Source organism: Lactuca serriola, chromosome 4, assembly GCF_051521515.1.
Source record: "Lactuca serriola cultivar US96UC23 chromosome 4, Lser_US96UC23_V15, whole genome shotgun sequence".
NCBI lineage: Eukaryota > Viridiplantae > Streptophyta > Magnoliopsida > Asterales > Asteraceae > Lactuca > Lactuca serriola.
This window is the reverse complement of record NC_136411.1, coordinates 27,591,510-27,612,073: the sequence shown is the minus strand read 5'-3', so window position 1 is coordinate 27,612,073 and position 20,564 is coordinate 27,591,510.

The following is a 20,564-nucleotide window of genomic DNA, read 5'->3' as shown; positions in this document are numbered from 1 at the left end:
CTTCCGATTCTCGTCCAATCGTCCCGCAATCTTCATCAATGCTCCCTAGCACCTCCAAAAGCGCGCTCCAACCCCCGGTTCACCTGAAAATGACATGAAAGAGTGCAAATAAGGTTGTTCAAGAAATTAACCTAGATATGCTAAAATGCAATAAAAACAACGAAATTATTTTAAGGATATACATAGAAAAGGGCTAAAAGTTGTGCAAAAAGGGTGCACAAAATGCACCTAACAAATCTCCCCAAGCTTAGACCTTTCTTGTCCTCAAGAAAGAACAAGAAACAGACAAAACAGGACGATTTCTAGATGACAAAAAGAAACTTAGAACAAAAAGGGACGGAAAGGATCCTAAAAGTTAAGAATGAATGCATCCAATGTAATGCCATGAAAATTTAAGATATGTACAAAATGCACCTGAGAAACAAAATGAAACAAAAGAAAAAGAAGATTAAGAACAAACACAAAATATGTACTTTTGTAACTAAATAAAGGTACGATCAGAATTTACATCAATGTGGCTTCGATCACTGATACCTTGGCAACCATCCTGTTTCCTTCCACATATCACATACTCTCAATGTGAGGAAAACCCGAAACGGTGTAACCCAATAATCCAACCAAAGTTTTATTTAATCTTTATACCTTACTAAGCTTTATGGGCGAAAATAACATAGTCCGGATTTCATGTCCTTAAGACTAGATGGCCAAGAATCAGAATCGACGCATCCTTAAGAACCCGTCACGGCGAATCAGCTTCCGCCGAAACAGTGAGCCCACCCGAAGGGGCCCAGCTCCTATGCTTTCACTTTTTCGAGAGCCACTAGTATCATATCACACAGTTCTTCATTCGCCAGATTTGACTTTGAATTGACTTTTGATTGGATTGAACTTTGATTTGTACTTTGTTTCGAACTTGGATTCTTCAATCTTCATTTTTGGAATTTCTTTAGATTTCTTCGTTTTCGCATTTGAGAATTTGTTTAGGGTACTAGATATGACAGTTGTACCCTTCCTTCTTTCTTGACTGTGTGGGTCTGATACTTAAGCTCTCTGTTACCGCGGGGGTAACGCGTGTCAACAAATAGGTCCGTGTTCTGTGGGTTCAGAGTTGCCGATATAGATTCTTTTTAAACATTCAAAAGCAAATCATCCTAAAGCTGTTATTACCGCCCAAAAAAACATTTCAATATAAATTCTTTTTATTATCTAAGGCTAGGGTCTCGAATTACGGTGTTTGGGTCCCCTAATTATGACAGCTGATTCTACGCTTCCGGTAACAATCTGGTTGCTTCAGTATTTTTTTTTCATTTTGATTTTTCGTTTTTCCACTTTATGGAGCACTTTTATGTAAAGAGTGTCATCATCCCGTACATTTTTTTTTGTTTGTTTTTTTGTTTTTTTATTTTTTTTATTTTTTTGTTTTTTGTTTTTTTTTGAAAATGCATGCATGAATATGAAATGAAAAAATTGGTAAAATGCAAAAACTTGAAATACAAACTTTTTTTTTGAAAATGCATGAATGAACATGAATGAACCAAGTGTACAACTCTACCCCTCCCCAAGCTTGGATATAAGCATCGTCCCCGATGCTTGGAGAGGGCGGAACAACCTATCTAATCACTGGAAGGTGGTGAGGGATGGTAGTCGGGTTGGGTACGAGTCTAAAACAATCACAAGTGCACACATATTGAATTTTAAAGCAAAATATGAACGATGATATGGAAAGAATTTACAGAATCGTTCTTGGAGCCTTGTAGTTGGTGGGAACCTCCTCTTCATCCTCCCCAAGCTATCCGTGAAGTATTTTTGGAGCCGGAGATTCATTTTCTAGGCATAAAAATAAGTTAAAGCCATTTGGGACATAAAAAAAATGAAATTTACCAAAGACTAAAAAGTTTTAAAAGAAAGGAAACAAATAACCCCGGGTTGCCTCCCGGTTAGCTGCCCTTGTTTTAAGTCGTTGGCTCGACTTGGCCCCTGAATGTGCTTTGTTCTAAGTAGGTGGGCATTTACAACACATTAACCTTCTCGCCACTTCCTTCAATTGAAAACTTATCTTCTACCTTTTTTTTGAAAGCACCTGCTCACAAAATGCTTGGCATAAACAATTAGTAACACCGTGTCCCCGACAACGGCGCCAATTTGTTAGGGGTGTCAAACCCAACAAATAAAGGGGTACGATATACTCCTAAGTAACATTACTCTATTGCACTAGAAAGTAGTACAAGGCAAGTAGGGTCGATCAACATAGACACGGGACAATCAGTCTATACCCTTTTAGCATAAGGTACTTGTTCACAAAAGATGAAAGAAAAAGGGGGATTTTATTGCAATGATTAGACAAATAAAGTAAAAGCACAAGTAATTGGCTGAATGAGTAAATTAAATTCAGATATTATAACGACTCCAACTTCATGTATGACACTTCAACAATGTGAATCCAAGATGACAAGACCTTTGTTTCATTCTATCTAAGTTGGTACTTGAAAATGTTAACAAGCTCTAACACTTTCCATTCACCACAATAATTAACCAAAACAAGCTCTTTGATTAACCCTAACCTTACTAACCTAATCTAAACAAGCTCTTAGAATTAGATTGAAAGATTGCATGAAGCTTTATGTGAATGTTCCCAACAACACCTAATACTCCTCATAAGCTCGGGAGTGTAAAAGTGTATGAATAAGATTTACACTAAATTCATTCAGTAGATGTCAATTTAATGCTTGTTACTTGTTCAATTTCACAAAACAATTATGGATTTTGTAAAAGAGATAACTGGAATGATCTAACCCTAATTCAAATGGCCAATAAGAATCACAATTAGAATCAAACATTCGATTGAAGCAAAATCAAATTCATTAGATAGAAAGTAAGAACAAACATCATGTCATATGATTAGATTCACAACTAGAAAGTCAAAACATGAGTTGGAGAAATTAGAGTTCTAGCCACACATGACTAGAACAAAATCAGAAATCTAGAAGATGAATTCAAGAATTAAAATGCTTACAAATACGAAATCAAAATGTTTCCAAATGCTTAACGGACAATCCTTGCTAAAAACTTCAACTCCTTCTCCTCAAAAATGCTTTTTCTCTGCTCTGCTCCCCCCCAAAATGACCTCATTTCCAAAATAAGAAAAGAGGAAAAACTGCCAAAAAGACAGTTTTTTAAGTTGAACACGCCCCGTGTCGATATAGAGCAAATAAACACGGTCCGTGTTGAGTGTAAGTACGATGCTCAAAAATGCCCAGATAGCCCAACACGCCCCGTGTCCATATAGGCTAAATGAACACGAGTCGTGTTCATCGAAGTCAGAAGATAAGTGTTTGATAGCCAAACACGCCCCTTGTCGGATTCTAGGGCAAACCCAACACGCCCCGTGTTGCCCTCTGGATGCTCGTCCAAACTTGATTTTTCTAATTCTTCCGATTCTCGTCCAATCGTCCCGCAATCTTCATCAACGCTCCCTAGCACCTCCAAAAGCGCGCTCCAACCCCCGGTTCACCTGAAAATGACATGAAAGAGTGCAAATAAGGTTGTTCAAGAAATTAACCTAGATATGTGTAACGCCCGCATTTCCAGGCTAGGCATTTTCGTTGATGTAATAGTCTAGGTTAACCTTTGTAACCCATTTTGAAATAATAGAAGTATATTATTTGAGTATTATGTGTTTTGTGCTTAATTGCTTAATTATATGATTTGATTAATTAAGAATAAAATGAGCGTCAAAATTTAAGTGTAAAATAAACTTGATATCTTTGGATAATGTTGTAGTAGTTGAAACGAGGTTTCCGAATATATAAAGAGCGCCAGAATCTGACTTCGTATGAGGAAGTTATGATTTTCTGAAGTTTCGACTTAGCGGTATGCAGCCCGAAATACTCGATTTGAGATCGGGCGGTTTTTAGTCGAATCGATCTAAACGAGAATCGAAGATCTCGTTGTTGGTATCGAAGCGATGAAAAGTTAGGCGAGAACGGACGTCAAACGAAGAAGTTATGAATTTATAAAGAAGTTTTTCTGTCCCGGCCTACTAAAAATAATTAATAAAAATAAATTGAAAATTAGCTGACGGAGTCTAAACGAAAGTTGTAGAGCGTAGTCTCACCTTCGCGTGGATATAAAGAACGTCGAAAACGGAGTTCGTATGAAGAAGATATGAATTTTCGAAGTTTATTAAATAATTAATAATTAAATTTAATTATTAAATCCCGGTATTATCCGAAGACGAGTCATCGGACTCATCCGAAGTACGCCCCGCGTACACCGAGGTATGTCGACATTCGCACTCGAGTATTTCGGATATGTAAGCCATGACGATCTGAGGCGTACGCCCCGCGTACCCTCGTACGCCCCACGTACTCCGAGGTTCCAGCCTCTATAAACAGGATCCGAAGGCAGCCGACTCCTTTGCTATCTTTCTCTCTTCTCTCTCCCGTTTTACCTCGATTTGCATGCCAGAAGTACCCCGAAGCCCCGGTAATATTCCCGAGTCCCGAAGCAAGTCCCGAGATCCCGAAGATCCCGAGAAGTGCGATTCCCGAGCCGAAGCTCTGCCCGCGAGGAGTCCGGTTTTTGTGAAGATCTTCCAGATCTGCGGAGAGATACTACTTCTACAAGCTGTAGTGTTGTCTGATCATCTTCTGATCAAGTGAGTGTATACTACCTTTCATAAACACGATAATAATACAAGTATGGTTTGAGTGTATTAAGTATATTGTTGTTTATATGTGTGAGTGTGTAGTTACTTTCTTCTAACACATAATTATGAAGTATTTTATACGGAATACGTATTATGTGTATATTTTGGGGTTATGTGTGTGAATGTGTATTCACTTTCTTCTATCTCATAGATATGATTTATTCTCTATGAAATACGTGTTATGTGTGTGTGTGCCTCATCTGTTATGTGGAATATGTATTGATTAAAGCATGCTATACAGGTTTTTAAACTATGTATAAAAATGTATATTTTTATCTACTAATATGTTGGGTAGAACATAGGTAGATAATTGGTGTGTAATAAACAGATGAGAGGCCTCGTTGTTGTTTGATTTAGTCATCTAGCGGAGTTTAGATGACGACCACAGACTTTTCTAGACAGTCTTGTGGAACATTAGCAGGCTCGCCACCTGTAGGTGTTAATGAACTTGGGTGTTCATTCGATGTACTCCATCCCCCTCATGGTTGCCTTATTTGACTTATATTGCTGAGGAACCCCCGAACCATGTGTTGTCGTCCCGATGAAATATTCTTAGACTAGGTCCATTGTGTTAGTTATTTTAGGGACATAAAGTGAGAATAACGGGAATGAGTAATTGGGTTATTGTTGGTTGATGGAATTAAATATAATTATTTATTGTGGGTTGAAAACTTATATGCTCACCAGGTTCCCAAGCCTGACCCACTTAGTTTTATTTGTATTACAGGAAGTGGCGCGAGGGCATAAGATGGATGAACCATCAAGTTGTTTTGTTTACAAGTCTGTATATGTATATATTTGTTGAATGACTTGTAATGTTATCGTTTATGTTTATTGGTCTGTATCGAAACATGACACCCCGAGTTTTGATTATATAATGAAAATACATTTCTTTTATGAAATGCTTTGGTAAACATTGTTTTATCATTTTTTTTTGTTTTTGGGAACAAATTCCGCAACTCTTTCAAATCAAAAGGATTTACTCTGAAATTATTTTAAAAGCATAAATGAAAATCGGTCTTTTTTGGCCGAGATTTTGGGGATGTCACAATATGCTAAAATGCAATAAAAACAACGAAATTAGTTTAAGGATATACATAGAAAAAGGGATAAAAGTTGTGCAAAAGGGTGCACAAAATGCACCTAACAACGTTATCAAAGTATTTCCGAAGAAATGTAATTTTTATTTATTTTAAAACATTGGGATGTCATCGTCAATATAGAAACATAAGCATAAACAGAACTTACATTCATTATCACTAGTGATTTATATCTCCTTTAATCTATCAGTATAATGTGACTTCATATCAACACCTGTGATATAAATAAACTGAGTGGGTCAGGTTGGGAAACCTGGTGAGTACATAGGGTTTTCAACCCATAATAATATAATTATTATGTTTAAACAATCAAACAATTAACCCAATTACCCATCCCCATTATCTTCTTTACACTTAAGGATCTATCATAAGAGTCATCTATCTTGCATTTGTTTATTCCGAAGTCCCTTGCTTCCAGGGTTATAGGACTGGCACTAAATCCATAGCTACCAATGCTCGTTCGTAAAGCACTAATTCCATAGTTGCTATAGTTTATTCATCGGGTACTAAATCCATAGTTACCGGTGTTTATCTAGTAGGTACTAAATCCATAGCTACCAATTCCTAACAGGTACTAAGTCCATAGCTACCAATGTTTGTCGAATAGGCACTAAGCTCATAGCTGCCGATGTAATTTATTAGACACTAAGTCTATAGTTGCCAATGTTTACTCACATCATCTTTTATCTCTCATCATTCATCTACCCATGTCATACCCAACATATTTGTATATATAAAATACGTATACAGTTTAAATTATTTAAAACATGTATAAAAACGTTCATCCAACATAGACAGCAGGTATTTAGATAATATGCACACATAGCACGTAGTTTATATAAAATATTTCATATCTATGTGTAAGATGAAAGTAATTATGCACTCACTTGGCTAGTTAGTGGAAACTAACTACTATCGTGGCTTCAAGTTCAACATTGCTTGACAACTTATTATTTTGTCGAAACCTTGTCTCGAACATTCGGAATTTTAGTCGCAGAAATACAATACTTTAGGAATCTATGCTTGGTCGTAATACATGCCGACAAGATTTCTTAATATTTTATATCTAAAATTGCTATCACTTTTTTTTGTTGTTTCTAAATATTTGTTGCTATTACTAAAATCTAATACGATGCATCTATTTATACTAACTTCAAATCACAGATTCATGCATGTTTGTACCGAGAAGGATTAGTCATTTTAACATGGTAGCCCATAGTTTTGACACGTAACTTTAAATTGTGTTGGCATTTTGTTTAATCAACACCTATTCAAATTCCATACTATGTGTCCCAAATTTGAATTCTTATCCAAATATTTACTTACGCATATGCATACCTATACATCATCCACCACCCTACAATTATTAACATATACATATGTAATATGTATTTAGTTTATTTAATTAATCTATGTAAGTTTAATAACTTATCTACACATATATTTTCCATGATATATACATATTTATATCAACATTTGGAATAAATATTATCTTCCAATATGAAATATTGTCAAGATATACAATAGATATTATTTTACGACCAATCTAACTTTAATAACATCATAGATATACTTAATTATCGTCCGAAAAATGGGTGTAACATAAAAAAAATATCGTTTCACTACTTGGGTTCACCCTTTAATGTATTTTGACCAAATACATCTTATATCACACTTAGTGAGATTTTATTGTCGTTACAATTTTGACCAAATATTATTTTTTTCGCTCTTCGATAATTTTATAAAAAGATTTATACAAATATTATATACCCATAATATTTGTCCACGTAACACATACATAATAAATAAGTATTTATATAACGCAAAACGTATACGAGGAACAATTATCCGATTTGAGGACTTTAATTGTTCGATAAAATGAATATTTAGTATTATTATCCCCTTAACGTTTAGCCCTAACCCATAGGCGTTACACAAGTAATCCTCAATAACTCAAAGAAAAGAAGAGATGTAGAGTCTTCTAGAGAGCTCTTGGCCATTAGAAGGAAAAAAGACACCCCAAGAGTGCAAGACACTAGCTATTTAAAGCATGAACTTAATCTAAAGGTCTTTATCCAATAAGCACTTTAGACAAGCTTGCCCTCATGTCATAAGAGTGTTCCCCATGCTTATGTATACTTTTGAATAAAGTATGAAGAAAGCCATGACTCTTTATCTTTATTCAATTTTTCGGAAATTGTATATAAAAAGAAGAGTTTGTTTAAATTTTATAAACTCAAGTTTTATAAAATATAAACTGTCTTTTGAGTAAAAGACAAAAGGGTTTCAACTAGTCCAAAAAGTTGTACACAACTTATTAATACATACCCTATGAATTATGTAATATTACTTGCTAATGAAAATTATTATTTCCATGAAATAAATAATTTCCAATTTAATTATAAGAGTTTTATTGAATATTTATTAAAATAAATTTCTAATAAATAATCAATTGTATCAAGTTGTTGTTAATGTGACCCACTAGTATCATATGTTATTTAGCAATATCACTTTAATATGATTCTTGAGCATACTAGACCTTTCAATAAACACTAAGTCCATAACTTTCCTTGTTATGTATTAGGCACTAAGGCCATAAATGTTAGTGTTTATCTAATAGGCATTAAGTCCATAGCTGTTAGGGTTTATCTTCTTTATTAACAATATTATTTTAGGGAGTCCACTCATAATGGACTCTCTAGAATAATTTGTGGTTGTCATCTATACTCGGCTAGATGATGCCTTCTTTAAAGTCAAGGTCTCTCATCATCTATTTCATCTTTCATCTCTTATCATCTATCATCATCTTTCATCTCACATCATCTTTCATCTACCCATTTTTACCCAATATATTTATAGGTATAATAATATATATACAATTTAAATCAAGTAAAACAGGTATAAATCATTCATCTAGCATAGATACCAGGAAGATAGATAATAAGGACATATAGCATGTATGAATATTAGATACTTCATATCTATGTGTAAAATGAAAGTAACTATGAACTCACCTGTTAAAGTGACGATTCGAAATTTGGACAAGGCTTCGCTTCTAGCAACTTTCTGTTCCTTCGATGTAACCTAGTATCATTATCACCAAGTCTTAGTCTAATATTTATTGAGACTAATTACTAGTCTAGATTCATCATTAATTCAAAGTTTCCTTCAAGATATATCAAGTAAAGACCAGTCAGGCAGGACAGTTGGGAGGAAGGATCATTTCGGCGTATAGCTTTTCTGAAATCCAACAACCAAGCCAACGTGACCATTCTAAACACTTCTCTCGTAAGTAGATTAATTAGAATAATGACTTGGAATTACTGATAAATCATTTTTATAGGTTCATAATAACGACTTATGGATATAAATAAAAGTTACATTGCAAATAGAATAGTGTAGCTTAACTTACAGGGCTTTTAACGAAAATTGGGAAATTGCGCGGGCATAAATCTGACTCTAAAAACTTCTTTTCGTTAGCTTTTTGATGACCCAGAGTTTCTCTATCACACCCTAAAACAAGGAGAAATCGAACAAGAAATAAAGAATAATTCTTAGAGGGACTTTAGAGGAACTGAGTAAGGAAATATGAAGAATTCAACCTCTATTTATAAGGGTTCGATCATAGAGTAGGCCCTAAGTTTCGTTTGTATCTTTCGCGTACGAGCTCAATTTTCGATGTTCTTTATATCCATGTGTTGGTATTTCCAAGTGCTACAAATTTCATTTAGACTTCATCGGCTGATTCTCATTATATATCAAATTTACAAATATGTATCGAATTCATCGCTTGAAGAGTAATGACTAAGTTTCGTCTATATTTTTAACATACGAGCTCTATCATTGACGTTCTTTATATCCACGTGTTTGTATTTCCGAATGCTACAACTTTCATTTAGACTCCATTGGCTAATTCCCATTCTATCTCAGATTTACAAAGTTGTATCAAATTCATCGGCCTCGAAGAGTAGAGACTAAGTTTTGTCCATATCTTTCGCATACGAGCTTGATTTTCGACTATCTTTATACCGTTGAGCTCCTATTAACAATATCTTCAATTATCATTTAGATTGTTTGTAACATCCATGGATTTTCAAAAATTTTAAAACTTTTACATAAAATCAAAAACCATCATTTATTACATATTGTTTTCAAAATAGGTTTAACATCAGAGTTTTTCCCTGAAATCATAACACAAAATACGAGGAGGGGCGTGATCAAGCCTTAGCCTTCCTGCGATCATCTGAAGTACCTGAAAGATAACCAAAAACCGTAAGCCCAGAGCTTAGTGAGTATCCCCCAAAATACCAGCACAAAACATAACAAACAATATTAAGCATGAATGAGCCTTCAGCATGACCGGACCGCCTCGCAGGGCCTTCAGCCTATCTGGACCGCTCCCGAGCCTTCGGCATGACCAGACCGCTTACCGGGGCTTCGGCCTGACCTTACAGTCCTTCGGTCTATCCGGACCGCCCTGGGTCTGTTAGCCTACAACACAAAGCAGGACCGCCTCAACCCACCCACACACACACATGTCGACATATACATAACTCATAACTACATAATCAATTAACAGACAAGCACAAATCATACATATCAATAAGCATAGCATTATCCTATCTTCCAGGATACAGATCTAACATATCACAACAACATAACAACCTACTATCTACCAGGATAACCATCCAAAAAGGGCCGACATTGGTGCCTTCGACCTAAAAGTATAGTGAGGGAAACTCGCCTCACAAGTAGTGCTGAACCGGTAAAATCCAACTCCAAAACTCAGCTCCGGACTCAAAAGCCTACAACCACTATATGACCATTTCTATCAAAACCACAAAATACCCAAAATTCCCTCAAAGTCAAACTTGGTCAACCATGGTCAAAGTTAAAGTCAACAGTCAAGGTCAACAGTCCATGTTGACCTAACTCGTCGAGTTACTACAGTACTCAGAGAAACAGGGAAAACACGTGCCAACTCGCCGAGTTGTCAGGACAACTCGTCGAGTTCCTACAGTATCCAGAAAAGCGGGAAAACCCGAGCCAACTCGTCGAGTTTTCCCAACTTAACTCATTCGGTCCTTTTTCACCCACCCCAACACTTAAGAATGTAGATCTAGTACCCAAGAGCTGGAAAACCACATAAAGTTGCTAACTTTATGTCCATCTATGACACCAAGAGGCTTCAAAGCTCGAAGAAGGCTTAACAAGGGCCTAAAGCATAAAGGGGGCCTATATCTTGATAAAGATTGAAGCTTTTAGCCCAAAGAGGCCACAAAACATCCAGATCTGAAGTGGGAGCTTCAAGAAATGCCCAATCCCAAGAATGACTCCAAAATGAGCCAAAAATGACAATAACCTTCCAAGGAGAAGATCTAAGCAATAAATGATCAAGGTATCGACTTTATACCTCAAAATGGTTGCAACAATATAATAGATTCCGGATCTATAGCCTTCCTCTCACTCAAACCTCTTCAAACTCCAAGCTCCTTCAAAATAACACCAATAATCACTTTTCAATCTTACACACACAAAAAAATGGGAGAAGATGCATGAACTAGGTTTTTTTTCTGGACAGAGGGGGAGGGTAAGGAGGTCATCCAAAGGCCATAAGGCCTTTAAATAGGGTGCAACACCCTACAAATTAGGGTTTCATATTCAGCCACCACTTCGTCGAGTTTTCCTTCTCTACTCGTCGAGTTGGTGCAAAATGATCCGCAGACCAAAGATTTTCAACACGTCGAGTTGAGGCCATAAAATCGACGACTTCCAAGGAAAAATTGCCTTTTTAATAAAATTCTCATACTTGGGAATCGGGATGTTACATTGTTTTGGATAAAAATCGACCGATCTAAAATTTGATTTCTGAGTTGTATACTATTGTGCTGAATCTTAGAAAAATCATAACTTCCTCTAATGAAGTTAGATGTGGACATTCTCTATATGCATGCTCTCAGTTTAACGACTACTACGAGTTCTGCTTATCGCTAAGGCTAAAACTTAATTTATCAAAAATTTACCTTTTACGTTATGCAGAGTCGTGCCGGTTTAAATCGCGAAACTTCAACGTGTCATAACTTCTTCGTTATACGTCGGTTTTCAACGTTCTTTATATAGATGGAATCCTTATGATATATACTATAACTTTGGTTAAGATTATTTATCCTGAATAATCTTCTATCAAAAGTTCATTTTTAATGCTTATTATCTCTAAATTGGCTTGCCCGAATCTACGAGCGTTACACCTAACGTACTCACCAGGTGACTAAATCCTTCATTAAGCACTAAATGCTTAATGCAAAAAAGTCCAAACTTAGATCTAACCTCTAAATAAGGTCTTAATCTATAAAGTTGCCAACTTTACTCCTCTGCATGCCTTAATGGGACCCAAAACCCGTTTCTATTCATCTAAACCCATAATATGAACACCAACTTATGCATGATTCAACCAAACCCATCAGGATGACATTTTTATGCACCCACAATCTCAGAAATGCTAAGATCTAACATTCTAAGCTCATAGAGTATCTCATACTCACAAGAATGACTCTAAGCACCAAAATAAACCCAAAACATGCCCTAGACTAGATCTAACACATAAAGTCATCAAGTTAGAAGCTTTATACCTCTTGGAAGTTGATGATGATGATTAGAGCTTGGATCCACAAGCTCCAAGCCAAGCAATGCTTCCAACAAGATCTCCTTCTTCTCCAAGGCACCCCAAAATCACACCAAAAGTCTCAAGAGTGCTCAAAAGAAGGCTAGGGTTTCTAATTTAGGCCTAAGGTTGATGGAGGCTGAAGATAATAGGGTTTGAACATAAGTTAAGGCTTTTAAATAGGGTCGAAGACCCTAAATTAGGGTTTACACCTAATAGGAGTACGCCCTACATACTCTTAGTACGCCCAATGTACTCCAATGCCATGCATAATCCATTCGATCTAGGTCCAATTTCGACTATCCTTATATCCACGGAAAGGTAATGAGAATCTCCACAATCCTATCAACTCTCCTTTGCCTTAAAAACTTTCCAAACTTAAATCCAAAATTCATAAAAGACTCGAACTATCATTTTACAATTATACCCTTGGGCTCCACAATATTATTTTATTGAAATATTGTTGTATTTTTTTCTATTTAACCTATGGTATTATCTCACAAAATATATTATCCTAATGTAAACTACAAAAATAACATAAAAATAATAATAAACATTCAAGTTTAGAAGAAAAAACTTTGTGAAACAAAGAATATTTTTTTGAACGGCGAGATTTTTATTAAAAAACTAGCAAGAAGCTAGAAAAAGAAACATTACAACAAATTACTATCAAAGGTCGGGTTATGAAGCCAAGAAGCCCACCCTATCCTACTTTACTACACCTATTGGAAATCCAAAAGAAAGACCTATCAACCACATCATCAAAAATAAAGGATTTCCTAGGCAAAATCGTTCCGAAAATAGTAGCATTACGAAAATTCCATAAACACCATAAAGTAATCAAAACTACCGCATCAAAAGCTTTTCTTTGACCGCCTCTCAAACCAATCGATTGAGAACAAGAAAGAATGGAATCAATGGATAACCGGACAGGAATATGAACACCATACCAAATAGAACCTGAGACCAAATATCACTCAAATGAGTACAATCAGAAAAAAGGTGATCAACAGACTCAAGCGTACTGAACAAATAGGGCACATAATAGAATTAACCATAACTCCACGATGGGACAAACTCTCTCTAGTGGGCATACTCCGTAATCACAGCCTTCAAATAAAAATATTCAACTTGATAAGAACCCAGTTGTTCCATCTAGTCTCACACCCACCCGTAAACAATATACCACTATCAATAAGAGATCTAGCAGACGAAACTGAAAAAGAATCAGAAGCATCAATAGACCATCTCAATCGATCAGGAAAAGAATGAAGCTGGAGATAATGCATCAAATCAATAAACGCATCACACTGGGTCTGCTCAATACCACCCCTAAGAACCCGCCTGAGAGAGCCAGTACTCCAACCAACCAGAACCCTATCCCGAACCGAGACATAACGATGAACATCCAACGCATAAATCCTAGGAAAAGACACTGTGAGAGGCTGATCACCCTTCCAAACATCATGCCAAAAAGAAGTGTTAATCCCATCTCCAACTCTAATTGAACAAAAAGAAAGCAAACCAACACCCCTGATCTCTAAGCTACACTAACATCCTAATAATGCCACTCCAAGGACTTGCCCACCCTCTTCTCAACGACAGAGAAAAACAACCCCCATCAGTACCATGCAAAGCTTTCACCACCCTGACCCATATCAATTCAAGATTATGAAAGAATCTCCACCGCCAACGGAATATAAGGGATCGGTTAAAAGAAAACAGACTTCCAATTCCAAGACCACATTTTTTCTATCAGCTAAAACTCTATCCCATCGGACCCCATGCATACGTGTATCCTCCAAATCTACACCCTAAAAAAAATCTTGACCGAAGAGCCTCCAAAGAATTAAGAACGATAATCGGGGCCATAAAGATGGACATCAGATAGCTACCCAAACTTCCAAGAACTGGCTTGATCAATGTAAGACGACCTCCAATAGAAAGACTTTTCACTTTCCAACCTGACAATCTAGATTGGAAACGATCCTCAATAGTAGACCAAGCAGACATACGAGCGATATTTTGGCCAACAGGCACACCTAAATGAACAAAAGGAAGAGAATCTAGAGCACAACCCAATCTACTAACAACAAACTCCACCTTAAAATAAAAAACACCACTCCAAAAAATATGATCTGCCATAGAATATAGATCGAATAAAATGATATTTAAAAGATAATAAAATAAGTTTACCACGCACGAAATAAAATATAATAAATTTTAATAAAAATATATTTTTTGTTAGACAATATATATACATCCATATTATACCAAGATAATATATTAATATCAAAATATAATTATTATATATATATATATATATATATATATATATATATATATATATATTAATTAGAAAAACCTTAAAATTTGATCCTAATTTTTAAAAAAGTCATAGAATTTTTCTTTTAGCCGTTGTCTATTGGTTAAAACTCTAAAAACATTTTTAAAAAAATATAGCTATTTTATTAATTTTATATCTCACTTATTTTTTTGTCATTAGTTCCTATTAAAGTTGAAAAAAAAATATATTTATGTCATCTGAATTACTTATATTAACATTGTCATCCCAAACCTATTACAGCATGAACCAAATTAAGTTGGTTTACTCACCCCTCTGTATCACTATATTATTCTTATCTTTTTATTATTTAAATAAAAAAATATTTTTTAATTATTTAAAATGTAGATAGAGATAAAGAAAATTGAAGAGATAGAGAAAGAAATTAATTGATGGTTGTGGTTCATTGTCTACACCACAAATCACCATAATAACTATCGACTACAATCCAACGCGATGGTGTTCACAGAAAATAATGGTCGTTGATACATATACTGCAAAGCCTTCCGTCGTCATATCTACTACATATCACCTTATCATGCTTACATAAATTATAACCATATAAGGGACCAATTTTTTAGAGAAAATTATTAAACTAGCCAAAAACACTAATTATTTATCTATTTTTTTGCAAAAAAATACGAATTATCTCATATTAGCCACTAAAACCATAGGTTTCTTAGAGAAACCTACGGTTAAAAGTAGTTGACTACGGTCAAAGTAAAAAAAAATTTGACTACTCTTTTTCGGACAATGAGCTACTGTTTCGAGGGCCGTCTACTCTTTCACAACCCGTCGGCCTACAGTATATAAATTGTTAGTTTTCGGTTTAGGTCATTTTGTCTATCTTTTTCAAACAATTGGACTAATCTTTTCTCTCTTAAAGGAGCCTTCTAAAAACAAATATATATGTTTCAATTCATGCTGTAAATTTAACGTATTCTTGATTAAGACTAACATTTATACATATAGTGTTACACTACAACCGAAAGAATAGGTTTCAACCTGAAAGAACAGTTGAATTAACAAACCTACGTTTTTTTATGGCTAAAAATGGGTAACTCCTAATTTTTTGGCTAAAAATAAATAGATAATTGGTGTTTTTTACTGGTTGATGAGTAATTTTTTTTATTTTTTTTATATTAAGAGACAATAAATCTCCGTCATAATTTATTTATGCAGCTTTTTTAAAAAAATGTTTTAATGAGGGTACTTGGGGTTATCATTGCGGGTAGGTGGACCCATAAGACTCGCCGGCTTGACATCCAACAACACGGTCCGGTTTTCAATGCCGGTTCACGCCAAAAGCCATTTCATTAACCGTATCAGAGGTGGTCAGTGCTATCTTCCCATTGATTCCTTGTTTTCTTCTTTATTTACGCTACTTTTCTTATTTCCTATATATATATATATATATATATATATATATATATATATATATATATATATACTAGTTGTGAGACTCGTAATGTTAAATAGGAGCGATTAAATGAGAAGTTTATTTGAATTTGAAATATGAAATAAGTGAAAATTATGACAAAAATTAAACATGCAAAAAATAAAGTAATTAAAATTATGTATTTAATTGTCAGACCCGTGTACTAAACGAATTATTATAACAAAATATTAAATACAAATGTTAAAATGTAAATTTATTTGAATTTGAAATTTCAAATTTTAAATTTGAAATTAATAGTCATTATGGTAGGTTTAATTTATGGAAACTAAATTAATGATATGTTGGAAATGAAAAATAAAGTAAAAATGATAAGTGGAAAATTAATATATCTTAAAATTATGACAAAATGACATGTGGCCAATTAAATGAGAGAATGACAAGTGTCAATAACATTTTCATTTATTAAGGTAAGATATATATATATATATATATATATATATATATATATATATATATATATATATAGGCTACTTATTTTGTTTTTTACATTTATTGTGTGCTAAAATGCACCAATAAAAATTTAGTAAATTAAATAATTATAGATATTAAATGATTTCCATAATTATATGTATATTAAATAATATTCATAATTTTAATTCTCTTTTATATAAACTAATTAAATCTGTCGTTAATATCAGCAATAACATTCTTTCAGAATGAATTTGCATCTAGGTTTTTATATATGAGTTCGTATTTTGTTTCAAGACTCAATCACTTAAAATACATATAAGTTGTATGGAATATGAAGAACGAGAGTATATTCTACTAGAATACATTCTCATTCTGCTGCAATACACTCTTATTCTTCTAGATATGAATTTATTTTGAAAGAATATTATTGTTGACATTAATGACGAATTTAATTAGTTTCCATAAAAATGAGTTATAAGTATTGATAGCATTTAATATACATATAATTAATACTAAATTTTTATTGATGCATTCTAGCACACAATAGATGTGAAAAACATTTTAATCTACCTCTCTCTCTCTCTCTCTCTATATATATATATATATATATATATATATATATATATATATATATATATATATATATATATATATATATGTTTGGTAGGAAGGTAAAAAAAAATTTATATATATATATTTTTTAGCAAAAAACAAAATGAATCATTAGATTATTTAAAATAAAAATTCCCCAAAAAACAGTTTTATGATTTATTTTTATGTAAATCAAGAAAAACTTATTTTTATGACAATTTTAATAAACAACAATAAAATCATCAAAATATTTTTTCAGGAATTGTTTTTGTGAATCATATTATTTTTTGTTCATCTAGTGATTCATTTATTATTTTTTTTTTTGCAAAAAAAATATATAGAAAAATTTCTTACTTACCTATCAAATTATATATATATATATATATATATATATATATATATATATATATATTGCAAATACTACGAAAGTTATAGGAAAAACGTTTTTGAAAGAAAATAAATATTCTTGACATGATTTTGTTTGCATTCTTAAAAAAATATGGATTTTTTTAAAATGTTAATTCTTAAAAGAATATCAACTTAAAATAAATAAATTATACTAAAAAAAAAATAATATACTTAAATCTAAACCATTCTTATGAGAATAAGCATTGTTATTGACATAATTAAAAAATAATCAAAAAAAAACTTTCTTAAAAATTGGAAAAAAAAAAAAAGACAGTGTCAATCTTGAATTTTTTTCTACAAAAAATGTTGTCATTTCGAAAAAACATCAATATATATTTAAAAGAATACATAAATTATAACCCGCTTTATTCTTCTAATTTTGTGCCCAACTGTTACTTTTATTTTTGGATGTTTCTTGATATTCCTGAATCGTTCCTAGTTTTTTCTTTTCTTTAGTTTTCTTTTTTAATTTTTAATTTTTAATTTTTTGCTTTTTGAAAAACAAATCAAACATATTACTGAACTATTTTAATTTCATCAACGTTTCAGAAAGGAACTGAGCCCTCGACCCAAAAACAATTATTGGATTTAATGAAGCCAAATATATAATTAACCCAACTGTTAGCACTTTTGATTAATCTATGCGTTCTCCAAAAAAGTTGAATATATCTTATTGGTTTTTGTGTAGGGCGACAGGGTGTTATAATCAAGAGGGTATACCAATGTTTTAAAACCCGCGTTTTTAGTTGACCCGGTGTGATGACCGGTTCACGGGTCAACCGGTTGAACCACCGGGTTAACCCAGTTTATGTTCTTTTTCTATTTTTATATATTTTTACTTTCCTGCATAATCTACCCTAATAAATGAATATGACTTTCCCACATGCCATTCTCTCATAAAAAATTTGTCATAATTTTGAGATATATATTTATTTTCCACTTGTCGTTGCTTCAATTTCATTTTCAATCTATCATTAATTTAGTTTCCATAAATTAAACGTACCATAATGACTATTAATTTTAAATTTTAAATTCAATTTCAAATAAATTTACAGTTTAAACATTTATGTTTAATATTTTGTTATAATTAACTCGTTCAGTACACTAAACACATAATTTTAATTAATTTATTTTTTGCATGTTTTTTTCACATAATTTTCAATTATTTCAATTTCAAATTCAAATAAAATTTATATTTAATCGTTCGTATTTAACATTTTGTTTTAATCAACTCGTATAATATACGAGTTCTCACAACTAGTGCATAAATATATAAAACCAATAATTTGATGTCCACAAAGTTTAAATATTGAAAAAATTGAAGAAGTCGCAAAGAGCTCGTTGTTTTGGTGTTCGCTACTTGTATCCAACTATCCAAGTCCTACTAAAACGGGTCAATCCGGTTTTAACCGGTTCAACATAAACGGTTCGACCGCGGTTTAGGGAAAACCCGACCGGTTCGATCCGGTCCGTATTTTTACAAAAAACCGCTCTCAATTGACCCGTCTTTTATTCCGGGTCACAGTCCAACTGGTTAGACCGACCAGATCGCCCAGGTTTTAAAACATTGGGGTATACATGGTTGGTAGTTGGAGATTTTTTTTTCTTCTAAGAAGGAATGGTTAGCGGCTAATATGTATTTGGTGATATAAGGATATGACGAGGGGTCACAATCAAATTATGAGAAACAAACTGTTAATTCATACTGTTTTAATTCAGGGCCACCTTAGCTCTATTATAAAACCACATCAAGTTACTAGACATTAGTTACTATTCCATAATATTTTTCTTTATTTTTTTAACATTAAATTAAATAAAAAACATAGATAATAATAATAATAATAATAATAATAATAATAATAATAATAATAAAAGTTTAGGAATAAATTTATAAATTTTATATACGAGTTTTAAGAAGAAAATTAAGAAAGATGTTTGTTGTGCTTTTAACCCAAACTTAAGGGGACCGTCTTCCTCCATTTGAATACCTACAAATGTGAATTTATTTATTTATTTTTGTTATTATTATTTTTTTGTATTGTCTCCAACGACTCCAATCACTTGAAACGGAAGCCAGCCAATAGCGACCCTCATCTTCGTCCGTCTTCGTAGAGACGCCGGCACGCAAACCACCAGGTCTGGGGATAGTGTTCATGCACCTTCAGACCCTCCAGCTCAGCTCCACACGTGGGTTGAGCTGTCCACTCCGTATAGCCTAAGGAGGAATAGTATTGGAATAAAAAAAAGGAGTTTCCACTGTATGCATGTATTACCGAGAGATATATATGGCATGTGAAAAAAATAATGACGGTTGGAACATCGTCCCCTTAACCCTGCAAAACCTTGTCGGATCTCATTTCTCTTGACAAGCCTATGACTGATGTAGGTGTATGTTTGGGAGTAGGTGGAGCTCGGTGTTCTCGACATCATTCCTCTAAGCATAAGAGTCTCCAAGCCTAATAGGAGTGTTGCATTCTCCTAATTTATAGTCTTATTTTTGTTATTTATTTAAAATAGTTTATTAATTCAAGTTATAATTGATTAATTATGATGTTAATTTATTTTTATACTCATATTATGGATTTTAAAATGATTGGAGCAAATTTAATTAAACATTGACCTAATAATAGTTATATATATATATATATATATATATATATATATATATATAATATAAAATAAAATAAAATAAAAGTTTGAAATGAATGACATAATAAAATAAAAAAGCAAACAAGTATTTTTGTTTATTTATTAATTCTTAACAATAAAATATGACTTTCTATAATCATGATGTTTTTTTTTTATTTTCTTACATCTACAAATCCATTGGTAATCAACAATATGAGATCTTTAACCATCACAACATTATGTTCGATCACGTG